General features: G+C 33.7%; 1 protein-coding gene and 1 non-coding gene across 2 annotated transcripts in view; both read left to right on the top strand.

Moving 5' to 3' along the window:
* Positions 1–1,844: 1,844 nt before the first annotated feature.
* LOC112453928 overlaps positions 1,845–18,338 on the top strand; it is a gene marked incomplete at its 3' end in the record, with an annotated part of 139,741 nt that continues 123,247 nt past the window's right edge. The window contains exons 1-4 of the mRNA XM_025014974.1: positions 1,845–2,302; positions 4,279–4,455; positions 5,509–5,640; positions 6,872–6,952. The remainder of the gene's footprint in view (positions 2,303–4,278; positions 4,456–5,508; positions 5,641–6,871; positions 6,953–18,338) is intronic.
* Positions 16,647–16,719, top strand: Trnav-uac. Its single transcript has one exon. It is a non-coding gene; the product is annotated as a tRNA-Val (tRNA).

Below are 18,338 nucleotides of genomic sequence, written 5' to 3'. Positions count from 1 at the left end.
AGATTGAATTGTGTTTTTGTGAACCTGTATTTTCCATTAAAACATAATTACTCTCAAAGATTGCTATTTTACGGTTGAGCGTAATCGAAACCAATATAGACATATTAAAACATATAGGACGAAATGTGAATATTTCTATTGAATCCGATTCAAAATCATAGAAACTTATTTATACATACTATTGGGATAAGTTCCAGTTCAACAAATAAGTACAACTAATTTGAGAGTAATTATGTTTTAATGGAAAATGCAGTTCAAAAACACAATTCAATCTTATTAGACCGAATAGGATTTTCTAATGGTTTTAATCGGACTTTTTCAGCAGAAATCTTGTAATTTCAAAAATAATTTATTTTGCAATAATAATGCTTTATTATTACCAAATTACTTCCAGAATTACGCATGCAGACGTATGTTTTTCCGATGCATCTTATAGAAAACGATAAAATAATACATTTCTATAAAAAAAATTTCTAAACAAATGTGACAAAGTAGTCTTACTTCTCACTGCAAGCGAAGGTTTAATTAAGATTAATATTAAAGTTAAGTTTTATCGGTAATGTTATTATGTATCTCTCCATCTCAATGTTCGAATTGAAGACGGAATTCTAGTCGATTCTCTGATGCCGCCGACAATTTCTTCGGATCTCGTCTTGGCTATACCTTTAGATAAGCGAAAAACAGAAAGCCGGTTCTCTTGATGATTGAGAAAGAACCTTTCTAGCAAATGGGGACGAAATAACCATATTTTAGTGAGAAAAACTGAATTGGTGTATAATAATGTAGCAGATCTACGTTTTATATTTAAAAATTAAATTGACAATTTGAAAAAATGGTAGATTACATATCTTTTTCCGTCGACAAATTCAAGAGGACTTTATTCTCACCGAATTTTTACGTCAAACGCTAAAATTCGTATGTCATTTAAATGATTACGGAAGAGAAGAAACTGAATAATTGATCGTTAAGAAGAAGCTATAAAGAAATTTCTCGCTGAGGTTTTTTCATACAAAATAAAATAACTGATATTTTTTTATACATCTTGTATTTTACACCCTTTGCGAGAAATAAAACAATCTGTAACTACGTCTCTGCGAAGTGCTCTCGAAGGAAAGTCGTAACTCGCTTGACTGCACTTGAACGGCAACTGGTTTACGAGCTAAGCGCGCATATCGCGTTGTTAATTCAGTCACGCGATGACAAATAACATGTCGACAAGACACATCCATCAGCGCGTTATGTTCGCATTGTGCGCCGTGTGTTGTAGCGATATATCACTGTAGTAAGATTTTACAATGCTCGGTGGCGGAGACGTGCCTGGTTTATTTCGCCGATTATTTCGCCGTTTATCCGTCCGGCATTATTGCATAGAGATCGTATTACGATATCATAAACTCGCGTTACACCCGCATGTTCCTTGTTGCCAACGCTTGCTGCTGACGCTCCATTGTACGATTGCATTTTCTCTGCAGCGTATATTGCGCGCGTCACTGCAACGCATATCAGTACCCTCGCTACGCACCGTCCGCCGTTTGCGCCGCATTGTCAACGCTGACAAGACGTAATGCCGAAATTTGTCTCCGCGTACCTACATCAACCACATGCATATCACGTACCAATCCTTTGCGCTCGCAGACTCCTTTATAATTTTGTGGCGCTATACGTTTTAGACGATTAGAATGCTAAAGAAAAGAATTAGAAATTTCCAATTTTTTTTTAAAAGAAAACGATATTAAAATATAGTATATCTCTTTTAATTATTAAAAGTGAATTACGTTCAATATCTAATATTAGATCATTGTAATGCTCTCAATGCCAATTTTCATTGTCTCCGTTATGTTATCGATGTTGATAAGATATGTAATGCTGTAAGATTTATTACGCATACATTCGCCATGTGTGCATCGTGTATAAATGACTTTCTGCGCTCACAAACCGGACTTCCTCATAATTTAGCATATTTAAACATTTTGGACAATTAGAATGATAAAAAAAAAACTTGATATTTATCATTTGGCCAATTTTTTAAAGTTGATTTTATTCCTTAAACATGCTTACTTGTCGACAAAAAAATACGTATCAAATATTTTCTTTCCCTCTGCAAACTCACCATTTCATTAAAATCGAAGAGGAACACCTGGGACGCCTTTCCTTGTAAGTGTCGTATGCACGTGTCATTCAAAGTGATAATATTTGCTTATGCTGCGCAAGGTCAAATTGCTCTTACACGGAACTATACACAGCGGTTTTACACAGCAAATGGGGAACTCGACAGCTATTTGCAGCGACAATCTCTGTTTGCGTACGTACTTCATTTTGATTACATTGGATTGCTGAAGGAGTCATTCTCATGCACATGCATGTTCTCAGAACACACTAAATCGCTGCCACTTCGCGCGCCTGCGCGCGCGTGCATTGAGTTGAAATTTATGAAATATGCTTTTAGAGATTCCTCAACTCAAACGAATCTTTTCGCGTAATCCGAGTGAATAAATATATATTGCCCGTTTTTTGAAAAAAATATTAAACATTTCAATTTACATACGACTATAATACAGTGCCTTCCGAAAGTTCGGGGCCACCTAAATAATTTGTAAACGATTTAAAATATAGGATTGAAATTTATAGGGATACAATGGGATCACAAAGTCTATTATTTAACCACAAAAACACCCACCTCCACACCCCTGGGGGACGGGGGGATGGGGGAGCCAAAAAAATCTTAAATGGCATGTGGGGTTGAGTGAAGGCTCGTTCGAAAGGGATTTTCGAGACGAAGACAACGCGATGTCGCCGAGGTCTGTACGATTTTTTTTCGCAGAGTTATGATTATTTGAACATAGCAGTCAGCAGAGATAAAGACAAAGACCCCACGGTTCGTAACTTCCGCGGTAGTTGACTCCAAAACCTCTCTGCTGTGTGTGTGTGTGTGTGTGTGTGTGTGTGTGTGTGTGCGTGCGCGTGCGTACGTGCGTGCGTGCGTGCGTGTGTGCGTGCGTGTGTGTGCGTATGCGTGTGCGGCGTGTGCGTGTGCGTGTGCGTGTGCGTGTTAGTGTGCGTGTGCGTGTGCGCGCGCGCGCGCGTGTGTGTGTGTGTGTGTGTGTGTGTGTAGGAATAACGAACCGTGGGGTTCTTATCTCTGCTGACACACACACACACACACACACACACACACACAGCAAAGAGGTTTCATACACACCTCGGCGACATCGCGTTGTTTTCGTCTCGGAAATCCCTTTCAAACGAGCCTTCACTCAACCCCACATTTTTTGGCTCCCCCATCCCCCCGTCCCCCGGGGGTGTGGAGGTGGGTGTTTTTGTGGTTAAATAATAGACTTTGTGATCCCATTGTATCCCTATAAATTTTAATCCTATATTTCAAACCGTTCACAAATTATTTAGGTGGCCCCGAACTTTCGGAAGGCACTGTATACATATACGTTTATCATGATAGATGCAACTTTTAGAGGCACACAAGCCCCGGATTAATCTTGGCTATACTGAAGAGTAGCGAAATACGCTAACTGTGCTATTGTAATTAATTATACTAATATACCACTTTGGAATGGAGAACTGTGCAATATTTTAATTTTATTCGTCGTTTGATATCGCTGAAGATGGCTCGATCTATGAGCTGAAACGTTCGATTTGTAATTCATTTGGAATGGATTTGGAATAAATCAGTGATTCTGATCATCTACGCACAGACAACTGCATTTGACTCTCATAGCCATCCTATTACGAATTTCCAATTTCGAGAGTCCTAAATTATTATTTTAATAATTATACTAGTTCTGTAATTTATTATGTGAATTGTAGATGTAAGTATATCGTATGCATGCTAAAGGATTACTCGGAAGTATGTACTCTGTAATTTTGATATAATTTTATACTTAAAATATGTTAGAAAAGAAATACTTAACCAAAATTAAGAAAAAAATATGTTGTTCAGTAAGATTACTTTAAGTACTTAATGTTTAAAACAATTTCATAGCATTTGATGTCTATGAATAACAAGAACAAAGTTTAGTTTTTTTTTCTTTTTTTTTTAAACCTTGCGAGAAAGTGCGCGTTTGCAATTCTATGGAAACGTACACGTTTTATTACATGCATTATTTTCTCACAATATAAATTCACTATTATTTTTAGCTAATTTTCTTTATTGTTTTTTATATAGTTAGACTTCTTAGAAGATAGAAATGGAACTTTTGTTTTATCAACGACTATAATAAACAAAGATTAAGCTGACTTCTCTTTTCTATAATTTTCAACGGGCAGGCATCAAAGCAGAAATTCGTAACACTCGAAATCCCAAGAAGTATACACATCGCGCGAGGAAATTTCAGCTTGATAGATTCGACTCACGCACACCTGACGAACAGCTGTGTAGTCGTCATAACTTTGTCATGGGTCTTGATCACGTATAATTCACCCTTCTTGAACGCCTTTTCTAACGTACGTATTATCCCTCCCGTACCTATGTGCGATAAAATATTTTATACCAATCAATATAGCATATGAAGCTTTTGATACAGCATCAGTTATTATTTAAGTCATAATTACAGCAATTAAACCGAATATTACCGCTATTTTTATCAAAATAGAAATTTTATAGGATTTTGCACATCTAACGCACAGTAACATTTTACTGTTATCCACATAATTACCTCTAATTACCTACTTTTAGCGGAATACGTTTCATGCATATATTCTTTTTCATTAAAATTAGTTCTTTCAAATAATTTAAAATAAAGATATATAATAATCTAAAATAAAAGCAATAATTTGATGAACAACTATTCCAAGCAAAAAAATGACACCATTACCTAAAGAAATTAAGTTATGAAAAAGAAAAGAAAGATTTAAACTTTTCAAAAATAACAAAATTATACTAAATAAATGTGAATATTTTATTTTTATTAGCTATTAACTTTTTTTACTACCTAGTTTACCAGATAATTTTTAAAAAATACATTGATTCTTATATAACACAAAATGATAAACAAAACTATAAAATATCAGTCTCGAATGTATAGACGGACACATGCGGATATCTTTCCTTCCATTGATTAACCAAGCAATCACTGCAGGTATTATGGAATATAAGATAAAACTCTTACAGTTTAGGACATTGTTCGAAAATAACGGAATATTTATCAGGAGTCACAAATTCCACCCGGTAGAGATTGTTCTAAGTTTTTGCACTACGCTAGTAATTCTAAAATAACTATTTTCAGACGTTGACAGGAAGAAAGCAATCTGCGCAAATTCACAGGCCCGCAAAAAAAAGTATATTGCTCTGGGGTTGAGACCACATTACTCCTATGTATTTTGACCCGCTGAACACGAATCTGCAATAAAAAATAGGGGTCGCCCAGTGAATTTCAGAGATAACTTTTTTTGTGGGCCTATGTTATCAACCTTGATTGAGTTTCCAAATCTGTAACAAAAATCATCTAATTATTATAGTACTTTAATCACCAAAAAAATTAATATAACTTTTTCCAGATACTCGAGATGCAAGAAAAGCAAACACACCGATAAAGCATATGGTAACAAAAATATATAGCACACACATACACGAGGAGGTACACTTTTCGTAAATTTTTGCAGTCAGCGAGGGTATCAATACCCTGAAATGTAAGATCATATGTGTACAGTAAATTTATTACTTCCAAGTCCAGACACGAATTTCTCAACTCTATTGCAACAACGTCCAAGTTTAAAAGGTTACAACCCTGCAAATCTAACTCACGCATCCATTGATTTTTTTTGCAGTATTTTGCAAAAACCTTGAGTTTTTATACAAGCATTATGAAGGTATAAATGTTCCAAACCCTTCAGCTTCTTGAGATACGAAAATCCTTTGTTGCTTATGCGATAGCAATTACATAGATCCAATTCTAAGAAAAATATGTATGCAATTTACCAGTACCTTTCAAATTTTTACATATCTCTGAAATTTTAAGTACGGCACGATTGCCAACAGATGAGCAATTAATTAATCTTAAGTGCGTTAAACGCGCCGTTTGCCGCAATTATCAGGAAAGTTTACGAAATCACTAACATCAAATTTGCTTCCTGTAAGATCTAATTGTTGCAAATATTTACATCTAGATGTAAAGTAACAAAACATATCATGCATATCTGTGCGAGATACATTTCGCATGTTCAAACGTGTATAGAGTTTATAGTCCTGTGTTACACTATTAAAGCGTTCATCTACATATTTCATGCGGTATAATGTCGTCAAATCTAAGTTATTTTTAAGGCTTCTGGATAGTCACCGCGGCCATATTGGATTCTTACTATCGAGGCGAGGAAAACACCCAATTTTGTTGTGCATGTCATTTTCAAATAAAAAGACATTTCAATAAAACATCACTATAGATCGTTTCAGAACACTTTCGAAATTGACCGAAAACTACCCGTTTTCCTCGACAATAAACAAACAGCCATAAAACGAAGCCTAAACATACGGGAAAAACAGCCGTTTAACGACTATCGAAAGGAGGTGAAAATCTTACTTTTCCTCATGCAAATCTTACTTTTCGGTCAATTTTACGACTTTCACGAATACGTTAAACGTTAGAGCACAAGCACAGAGCGAATAATAAAGAAATAGCATGCACAACAAAATAGGTTGTCAACATGTCACAAAGGACAGAATTCTCCATTGGAGAGAGTTCTTATTTCTGCCGCGACGGTACGTCGCCACCGTCAACGCAGAGTTCTCGGCTGACCATCCAGGAGCCTTAAATATGTTTAGCAGTATTTCATCCTGCAAAAATAAAATATAAAACTTTAATACACGAGATAACATTACAATAAGTATTATTATAAGAAATAAACTTCTTAAAATACATTACAGGAAGCACACACAAACTGCAATGTGATAACTCCTTGGATTCACCCGAAGAGAGTTTCGAATGACATCTTGATAAAAGAAAACGTGAGTATTTCTGTCTAAGAGATTGCACATAACAAAAGGGATTATCTCTCGAGCAGTCCTCACACCGCTGCAAGTAACATCAATTAAAAATTTATTAATTTATATTTATATTAATTTATAAACAATAGATTTTTGGCATTGGCAGTAAATATTGGAACGCATAGCCTTTGTATAAGAAAATTTCAGTTAACAAAAAAAATGTTTGTTTTATATAGAGAATATTATATATCGCTTTGCGTGGAAAATACAATCCAGAGAACCACGTACTCACCCTCTGCTCGCGGGGGAAGGGCGGTAGCCCCTCTCCCACCTACATGTGTACCGTCTATACACTCATATCAACAAATTACTTCACTTAGAACTAATGTTACTTTATAATACCTAAAAAAAAAATTATGTCTAAGACGTCATATGTCCCGATTTGAGATATGTGTGTCTGGGATATATCATTATTATTAAATAATTAAAATTAAAAAACAGTTTCTTAAAATTTTTCAAAATAGTGAAATATTTCTTTTTAATATCTAATATGAACCATCGCAAGCACGTGCTTTGCATTCTTCTTTTTGAAAAAAAAATTAATTTTAACAATAAATAAACGTGTTATTATTAAATATTTAAATATTTAGAAAAAAAGACAATTTCTTAACATTTATTTTGTAATAGCGAAATGTTTCTTTGTAAACCTGTGATATGTCGCGAGCACGTGTGTGCTCTATGCTCTTCTACCACGTGGATATGTGCACTAGCACCAAAGGAAAAACAAGAAATTGTAAAATTTAGATTGCTCACGTTCGCTACACTTACGCTTAATTTCTAAGTAACTAAAATTTTTTAAAGAATTTTTAATGTTATTTTATGTATCTTTTATCTCATTTTTTTGATATACGTAACAATAAATCGAACAAAGGGAATACAGTGAATAAAGAGAATTACCGAAAATTTAACTCAAAACTGAATCAAAAAATTAATCAGAAAAACTAATTTCTATTGATTTTTATACTACTTAATTGGTAGTTATCGTACAGGCAAGATCGTATATCGTACCAGACTTTAAATTTCTTCGTTTTCTCCCAATTTCTCCCACTGGGAGCATGTACTATACTAAAAATATATAGGGTACGTTACGTAGATTATAGATTTTTAATATAGTATATGTGCCCAGTGGAAGAAAACTAACGCAGGCTATATATTATATATTAGACTGCTAAAGCGTTGCCAACCTGTACGATAATGGTGGGGGCGTACGATAATTTAAAGTCTGGTACGATATACGATCTTGTCTGTACTATAACTACCAATTAAGTAGTATAAAAATCAATAGGGGTATTCAAATAGTTAGAGTTTAACGGTTTGACAAGTTATGTCGGGTTAAAGTCGGGTAAAAAGTTAATTTTTAAACTTTTAACCCAAAGATTAATGTGATAGGTTAATGAGTCACTTGTGTATTTTGCATAACCTTAAAGAGTAGCGCGCCTAAAGTTAATTAATTAACTTTTTACTCGACTTTAACCCGACATAACCTGTCAAACCGTTAAGGGGATCCTAAAGCCGTCTGTAATACCGGCTTTTTTTCTTAGCACTAATCTTTTAATTGACTTTATAGAAATGCAAAATTCTTGTCTAGAATTAAAGTACGCATCAAAATCTAGGTCATGGTGGTCAAATTTATATCGAAAACGAAAAAAAATTAATATTTTTGTTAATTTTTGGTATACGTGACGACAATATTTGCTTTGTACAAAAATTCCACGATAAATATCCACAAAATTAGACCGGCATGACCTAGGGACAACATTTAAGAACATTATCGTGCAATTAGATCTAAGATTGAAAACTTAGAAAAAAAGATTACTTTATATAACTTTTATATGTGCAAAAGCACATTCAGGTTGACAGGATAAGCAATATTGCGTGTGGCAAGAGATGGCGCAGTGATCGAACAAAGACAGATGCCTCTCGTTAGACAAGGACAGATATAGATATATGACAAAAAAACAGAATTAGAAATGTTGACATTACCGACGTCGAGGAAGTTCAGCCTTCACTTTAGGATCCCCTTAAACTTTAACTTATTTGAATACCCCTAATAGAAATTAGTTTTTCTGATTAATTAAAATATACGATAACTACCAATTATACAATAATTTTTCGAAAATGCAAAACGCATATATAAATATAGACCAAACATTCTCTCTAAAACGTGAAACCGGTAGATGGATACGTCACGTATTTAGTTACCGATCGAGGTTGAATTTGGGAACGCTGCTAGCCCTTCCCTGGCGGAAATATTTCTACAAAATTTAAAAAACTATAAAATATAATTGCCAGAATCTATTAAATTCTACATGAATTTAAGAAGTACTACAAAATCCTACATGAAAATGCTAGAATTGGAACACTTTTGTAAATTTTTGTAGTATTCTACAAGTAAGCAGATGTTTTAATTTTTTAAGATTTTGTTTCTTCTTAAATTTTTATTTTTTTATAAATTGTAGTTTTTCATAAAATACTACTTGCAATAATTTCTTGATTTGAGAACATTGTAATTTGTGGTACTATTTCGTAGATATTTCTACAAAAAAATAACCATTTCTACAAAAAATTAAATATTTTAACAAAAATGTACAAATTTCTATTTCTAGTTAAATTTTGTAGTTATTCATAGAAATTTTGTCCGCCAGGATTGGGGACCTATTACGTATCTTTTCACGAGGTAAAAATGTGAAAAGTGAGAGAATTCACTAAAGTATCTACATTGAAATCTAGTAAATCTATTCACTTTTCGTATTTTTATCTCGTGAAAAGATACGTAATAGGCCCCCTGATTGATGCCAGCCAATCACAGCCATTAGAGGGCGTTGTCACGTGACTTGTTGGCGCCTGTCTTGAGACTCTTTAGGTTATCAATGTTATCACATTCTCGTTCGACGTTCACCATTGCTCGCGTTTTCAATTTACGAAAAAGGTTAATTCGTTTTTTATTTAATCGTTCAAAATAGAATTAGATTCAAATATTGATTCTCCAAGCAAACCAAAAAGGTTTTATGGCACACCTGAAAAAAAGAAAAAAATACGTGGTGATTCTAATAAAATAGCGTCTCATAGAAAACAAGTATTTAGAAATAAGTGGAAAAACAACTCTATAAAAATTGGCTCGGGGCAGTTAACGAAAACAAATATAAAGCTAAATGTATATTGTGTAATATAGTATTTTTTTTGGCTGAATTGAGTGTTGTCAAACGACATAATGAAAGTAAAGGACATATTGAAAACATTAATTTAATTGGTTACAATAAACAGCCAAAAATTTTAGATTTTAGTGAGAGGTTAACATCAAACCGACATTTGAAAAAGAAATAAAAAGAGCTGAAATCAACCTTGTGGGCTATCTTGTGTCCCATAATCATTCATTTAATTCTGCTGATGATCTCGCTGTAACATGTAAAAAGAGTTTTCAAGATTCAGAAATTGCAAAGAAGATTTCTCTAGGAAGGACCAAAGCAACAGCTATTACTAAGAATGTGATCAGCACTTGTCATGAAAATGAGATTGTCAACTTCCTCAAGAACCAAAAATTCAGTTTAATTTATATCGACGAGTCCACAAATATTGGGAATATTAAATCACTATGCGTTTGTATTCGCTTTGTGGATCCTGTCAACCCTGGAATTAACACTATTTTGGGATTTGTTAGAAGTAAGAATAATACTTATTTTACTTAAGCTGCTTTTGCTGTTTTACTTTACATATTATTTGAATTTAAAAGATTAGAAAGTAATAACTTTAAGTAGGCACATCATCTTATAAATTAGTGTTAATAGCTAAAATATATGAAATAAATAATAGTATATATTTCTAAAATATTTAAAGTAGTAAAATACAATCAATTTTTTTATGTATGTATATAAAAATATTCCTAAATGTATATTTTCATGTGCTCTCTTTTTAAATTCAGATTTATTCACCTCAAGATGCTGATGCAGCTGCCGAAGGAGCAACAGCAGACAGGTTATTTACGAGAATTAAAAATTTGTTTGAGAAATTTGGAGTGCCCATGGAAAACTTGATAGGATTTGCCAGTGACGGTTGTAACGTAATGTTTGGAAAAAATAACTCGGTTGCTCAAAAGTTACAAGAAGCGTGTCCAAATATTATCACAGTAAAATGTATTTGCCATTTGATCCATATTTGTGCATCGGAGGCCTGCAAAAAACTTCCTCGAAGATGTGAGGATTTAGCCCGAGATATTTACTCATTTTGTAAAAACAGTTCAAAGAGACACAGGCACAGCTTGCACAATTTCAAGTTTTTTTCAATGTAGAAATTCATAAAATTTTGAAACCGTCACAGACGATGGTTGTCAGTTTTAGAAGTTGTAAAAAGAATATTAGAACAGTGGGAACCGCTTAAACTTTTTTTCAGTCCAGACTTTTTGAAGAACGACTTATGTCTGGTAAAAACATACACGTTGCTATGAATGATATTTTTGTGAAAATGACTTTATTTCTTCGAGTGGGCTCTTTCCAATGCATTTAAATCAATATTTTCAAGGAGATGAAGTTTTGATTACAAGTATTCATGAAAAAAATGTGTGCCACTTTTAAAGATTTATTATGTTGCTACATGGAGACTGAGTTTGTTAATAATAAGAACATTTAGGAAATTAATCCTGAAGATACTCTAGCAAATTTATAAAAATTGAAAATATTTACTCAGGTGTAAAAATTCTGCAAGCTTTAAACAGCGATCAATTAAAAACCTGTAGTGTCGAAAAGATTATAGCTTTTAAAACAAATTGCCGCAATTTTATTATCACTGGCTGTAAAGAAATTTTGAAAAGATATAATTATTCCAATCCAATTTTACCAAAATTGATGTGGCTAAATCCAAAGGAGGCTTTATCATCAAATGTTTCAAGATCACCAACTCTGTGCCACCAACCATTAATACTTCCTAGAATAATAAAAGATGAACAAATTCAAATTATTGATGATCAATGGCAAAAAATACCTCTCACAAAATTCCCGGATAATTTTAAAGAATTGCCTCCCGACAAGTTTTGGCTGTCTATAAAAGAATCTAAAGACCACTGTGGCTGCAACGAATTTGACGAGCTTTGTGATTTTGCTATTAACGTTCTGCTATTGCCTAGCTCATTCAAGCGCGGCTTATGAACGCGTTTTTTCGAAAATAAATGCCATTAAAACTAAAAGTAGAAATAGATTGTTACTGTCAACAACAAAATATTTAATTCTGGCTTCACAGTGTGCGAGTAGAGTGGGTGCCATGGTTGCGAAAAATTTGATGCTACCGAAGAAATGTTACAATGTACGAGAAAAAGTACTATGTATCCTGACAAGGCAGTATCGAAACCAAGTACATCCTCGAAGCCAACTATAATAAATCAATTATATAATGAAGATTTGTATGAAATGTTGGCAAAAAGGAATTGAATCGATATGAATCTAGCGACTAGTACGAAAAAACGTGCTGCATTTTTTTATTCGAGCTTTCTATTTGAGTTTTGCATCCAAATTTAGTGTGTCCACGATCCAAGTTTCAGTAACTTTCCCTCAGTCCGAGAACCAAGTTCTAGCCAGTTCCAAGCCAGTTCCGAGAACCAAAGGCCAGTTCATCATCATGAACACAGGCCTTTAGAAAGGGATAATACGGATTACATATTCTATTATAAAATGCGATTCTCGTAGATAGGCAGATAGGTACAGATCTAATAAATAAGATTTTCGAAAATAGAAGTAATTATATATAGAAACTTTTTAATAAACGCGTTTTGCATTGATCCTTTATTGAAATCTATTTCTGTTTGAATAGAATCGCAGGTATATTCGCTCATCTATTTGCGCCGGCAACACTATTATTTTAAAGCGATTTACGACAGCGTGAAACGCTTTACAGCTGGTTGATCAAACTCATAAAGCCATACGCGCGCCGTCGATGTGTAACGTACAATCATTATCATGTTTCTATTGATGTTTCTCCCGCGGAGTGTATTCTTGTCAATGTCATTACGTGCGGGTCAAGGCCGATTTGTTAGACGCACTCGCAATTAGTCGTACTTTTAGAATATACGTGATATCAATATACACTCGTACGTTGCGATAACGAGTCAATAACGAGCACGGAAGATCGGAACTGAACTGAAACAAATTCTATCACGTGAATGAATCTGGTTGTGCAATTTACTAATTGAAATCGACAGCGTGCATATACGCGGAAAGCGCATATTCGACTTTATATTAAGTATCATCGTTTATGTAATTTATTCATCTATCATAAATTATAATGTGCATTGCGTCGTATAATATATTATGTTTGTTATATATTTACTGACACGTGCTACATCGCTTTGCTTTATCATGCGAGTTTCGATATGTTTTTTTGTTACAGAAGATGTGAATATTAAACAATTTGAATTTGTGCGTTGAATTGAATTTCATACACATAGAATATTTTTAATCTCGTTTCGTGGAATCTGTACTTTTAATAGGACGTATATATATATATATATATATATATATATATATATATATATATAAACGTCCTTTATATAAAAAATGATATTATAAAACCTATATATATATAGGTACTTATATATATATAAGTTTTATAATAAAATTTTTTATAAAATTCTATCCTAAAAACTTTTCTTGCAAAAAGCTTTTGTTAAAGTAAATGTGATATATGCAGTAAAAAATATAACTTTACAAAAGTTATAAGTTCTTGCTTGTCCTTTCAACTGTGAATTTTTAATAAATTTTAAGATAATATTTTGAATGAAAATTTTGTAAATTGCTATTCACAGTTTTTTAATATTTAACATTGAATATGTATGTAACTAAATTTTAAATAAAATGTACTAAAATAAAAGGTATTTAAAATTATAGATCGACAGAAAATATATTTAGTTATTTGTATTTGTAATATTTAATTCTTATAAATGAATTTAATTGCTTACAAATTTCTTTAAACTCATACTAATTCATTTAATTTTTACAAAGCTGTCATTCGTTTTCAAAGCTTAGATGGAAAATATGTCAAAATCCGATCGAGTCTTTTCGTTTTTGAGATGCTCTTAAGGTTGTATGACCCGTAAGATCTCTGCCAAAAGTTTGAAACGTAACATAAAGCTAATTAACATATTTAAGAAGATATTCTTTACTGGAAAGTAATATTTATATTAATATTTTATTAAAATAACGGTTGCCTGTGTTTTTAAGAGCTATAGAGACATTTTTAGGCATATTTTCTCGTATGCAAACTTTCACTTTTAATGATTTTTAGAAAGACTGTACCTGACTTGCAACTGACACAAACGAAAATCTGAAAGTGTGAAAATCTTTAAAAAGTAACAAAACATAGTAATTACTATTTAAAAATACTAATGAAATTATATTACGTTATTTATTTACGTCATTTATTAATAAATTAAATACAATAGCTCTCATAAAAAAGTATTTTGATCGCGACAACGTCGCATTTTCTGTAAGTTGGTAGCATTGATCTCACTCGACATCAGCTGCGTGAACGCGAAGTGTGTGCTCTGAGCACGTGTAATATACAGACGCAACGTTTGAGGTTAGTTTTCGCTTGCGCTACGAAAATGCCAAAAGTAAAACGTTACATGTGCCATGGAATTGTTACAATCATCTGGTGTGGTTTCGACTCGTGTCTTCAAATTACGTTTCCCAGTATTTGTCTGTGCTAACCATTGATTGTATGTACACTTTTTCAGTGACAACTTTTCCTTTCCACATGTAACGTTTTACTTTCGGCATTTTCGTAGCGCAAGCGAAAACTAACCTCAAACGATGCGTCTGTATATTACACGTGCTCAGAGCACATGGAGCACACTTTCGATACACAAGAGGCTCTATTGGAAAAAATAACGAACCTCTGTAGTATTTGTTATCCTTTACGGAGAGTGACGGAGAGAGAGGTTCTAATGTGACGTCATAGTGCGCTGTTGCCGGATCTCTGTACTTACGAGTTCAGTGAGACCAAGCGAGACTGTTCTCTGTTTGGTTTTTATTCAATATTTCAGAAAATATCCTCGAAGTCATAATTTTTTTTGTTCTAATTTGTTTGTAAGATGTTTATTAATATTTCTGCAAAGTTTTAAAAGGATGCCATATTTTCTTCGATATTAATTTCTCAAATGAAGTTGAAAAAACAGTGAAACTTGATGAATTCCCATAAGAGCCCATGTTAAATTCAAATTGTTATAACTTTTGAACGGGCCTCGCAAACTTGTTCAAACTTGGCACAATGCTTTATTATTATAATACTCATCACCTGACAAAGTTTGAAGAATTTGGCATTTTTTCTTCTAAGGGGTCATACAACCTTAAAATCGCACGGTGCATCCGATTATGCATCGACTGAAAACAACTCGCTCGATCCGCGCACGCAACGTGTCGCGTGCTCGCGTCTGTACACTCATACAGACATACATGGATTTCCGCCGTAGGCGGAGGAATGAACTTTCTCGTGCATAACTTATGCAAATTTAGTCGACCATTGTGTACGGTTGCTTAATGTATTTACGAATACTAATATTTTGTAGAGCTTTGTTCAAAACGATGTCTCCTAAGGCGCCTCTCCACACGCTCCACAATTTTCTTTACGAGGCGCAAAACGAAGAATATATAAGTACTTCATATTACATACGTCACGCTACTTAGAGATATATAATTTGTTTTAATTAAATGTTAGAGTAAAAAAAACAGAATCATTTTTTACTGTATTTTTTACTGTATTTCGAAGAGAACTGAAACTTACTTGAAAGAAAATTGAAACATCAATCGTAATATCTTTTGAAATTCCAAGAAAACGTATTATTGCGTAAACTTTAGACTTTATAAATCATATCACATTTTAAAAGATAAAATTCTATTTATAATTTTATATGTTGTGAATTTTTTGATATTACGATAACGAGTGTTTTAATATATATTTTATCTAGGTATTCTATATCTTCAAATTTTTTCGTATTTAAGTATGTACATGGCACAAAATGAAATTATAAATAAAATTCTATTCTAAATTTTGACGCAAATTGTAGATTATCTAAAATCTAAATCATTTTATGTTTGCTGTATATTTTGATATATGTGTGTATTTTAATATATTATAAATTTTATATGTGTCTGTATTCTAATTCTTTAAATGTTTTCCATGTTACATGAAACATAAAATTATAATTCTCTGAATTCTCTGAATCTCGGGTTATAAATCGTCTAAAGTCTATATAAATCGTCTATAAAAATTTATAGAGAATCATCTATTTTCAAGAAGCACAATCTCCTCTATACGAAACGTTTATGAATTTTATCTTAAAAAAAAATACTATATAATCGGAATAAAGATCGAAAAAGTTTTATAACTCTTTTAAAACTACAAAGCTCAGCTTTGTAGTTCCCGTCTAAATATCCGCATGAGAGGTGCGTGGGTTGCACGTGCAGCGGGGTCGTCGTGGCGCCTCGAGATACACGTAATCGAGATCCAGACGAAGCGCGAAGTCGAGGCCGTTAGGTTGAAATTGTTGCGTGGGCCGCGCAACAATCGAACTCGACGGAAAATACTGAGTATCGCAGGTTTCGCGTGAAATCAATGCGCTTTGTGCGTACCATCGACACGCGTCCGGACTTCACGAAGACAGAAGTTTCGCGGAGGTTCCGTGGTGTAGCGGTTATCACGTCTGCTTTACACGCAGAAGGTCGTCAGTTTGATCCCGGCCGGAGCCATTTTTTTCTTGCCGCACTTGTGAACACACGAACAATCCTAGAAATCCTAAGTAATCGTACTTTATGATAACACTATTCAACAAAAAAACATACTTTTTTTAGCACAAGAACGAAAACAATCGTTTCTTACAAATTTTTTGATGCGGTATGCGATTCTTTTTCTCAAATTGCTCTTTTATGTCACAATTTTGAGAAATTTGCAGTTAAAGTTGCAAAAAAAGGGTATTGTATTTTGTCATATTTATATAACTACGATATGTGAAGTGTTGGAGAAATTTTATTGCAATCAAAATTAAGTATGTTGTTAGATTATGTTAATACGCGGTAGTATTCATACAATCCACGATCACTCTGCGGTGAACTCTATGTGGTGAACTCCATGCGTTGGCATAGGGCGCTGACATCTGGTGTCCCTTGACACGGGCTACTTACTCGCGCCATTTTCTATCCTTTCAAGTTCGCGGGTTTCCTGCCTGTACACATCGCTTATTCATTGTCTAATAAACATTTTTAGTGCGATTTGCCGTGTTCTTCAACTAATCTATCCTTCTACAATAATTCTAATAGGTTATGGGCCCAAGTGCACTGTGATAGTTAAAATAATAAAATTTCCAGTTACGACAAAAGTTAACCTGTTCAATCATGAACACCGCGAGCGTGACACGAATCCAATGTTTCGGAAAGAGCAACCATGATAAATGGAAACCATGATAAATGGAGCTTCATATGGAAGCTCTCCTTGTCAAGAACGACGCCTGGGCGTACGTGAACGGCGAATTTGCGAAACCCGAAGTTGTGGCCGGCGACGCCGCGTCGAAAGCCGCGCAAAAAGTGTGGGGCGATGCTAAGGCGAAATTCGATATCATTTTGATGATCAGCAGTTTTGAGCTGAAGCAGATTAAAGGCTACGCTACTACGCATGATGTTGGTTAAAACTAGAGGGAACATACCTGTAGCAGCAGTGGTTCCCTGTAAAGGGGTCAGGAGAAATAATAATATTAAACTCTCGATTACCGTGTCACTCTCTCTAGGCGTGCCCATCTGTCTCTATATTCTACACTCTCCATGTACTACTTACACTCTTATACACTACAATTCCTTTCTTATTTTAATTTGAAAATAAAGTAATTTGAATGTTTATTGCGCTAAAAGATACTTCTTTGGCGATTGTATTAACTATACGCAATTTGACTTATAAACTAATGCCTGTATTATTTTGATTAAATATTCTTAATCCTAAATTAACCATTTATATATATTCTGTCTCTATTTCTTTTTTGCTTGTCTCCAATCTCCAACTTCTTAAATTACGCCTTCTTCTTCTGTGGATTTTGCACCATTCTCTTTATCCATTTCCTTATATATCTTCCATTCCCCTTCAATTTTCTTGAGATGTACGACATTCCTCCTGTATTCTTGTCCTGTCTCATTATTCCTTACTTTGTATTCGTTTTCTTTTTTTCCAATAACAGTATGCGGTGTTGGATTAAAATTTGGAGTAAGTATGTTTCCTTTTATCCGTTTTCCGTATAGACCTTGTCTCCTTCTGAAATTGTACTTTCCGACGCCTTCCTCTTTGATCACTATAACGTTTCCCTTTTTCTTTTTGTATTTTGTCT

Source organism: Temnothorax curvispinosus, unplaced genomic scaffold (genome assembly GCF_003070985.1).
Source record: "Temnothorax curvispinosus isolate PA1 unplaced genomic scaffold, ASM307098v1 QBEX01004768.1, whole genome shotgun sequence".
NCBI classification, from domain to species: domain Eukaryota; kingdom Metazoa; phylum Arthropoda; class Insecta; order Hymenoptera; family Formicidae; genus Temnothorax; species Temnothorax curvispinosus.
The sequence above is the reverse complement of the archived record's forward strand: the minus strand, read 5'-3'. Positions and strand labels throughout refer to the sequence as shown.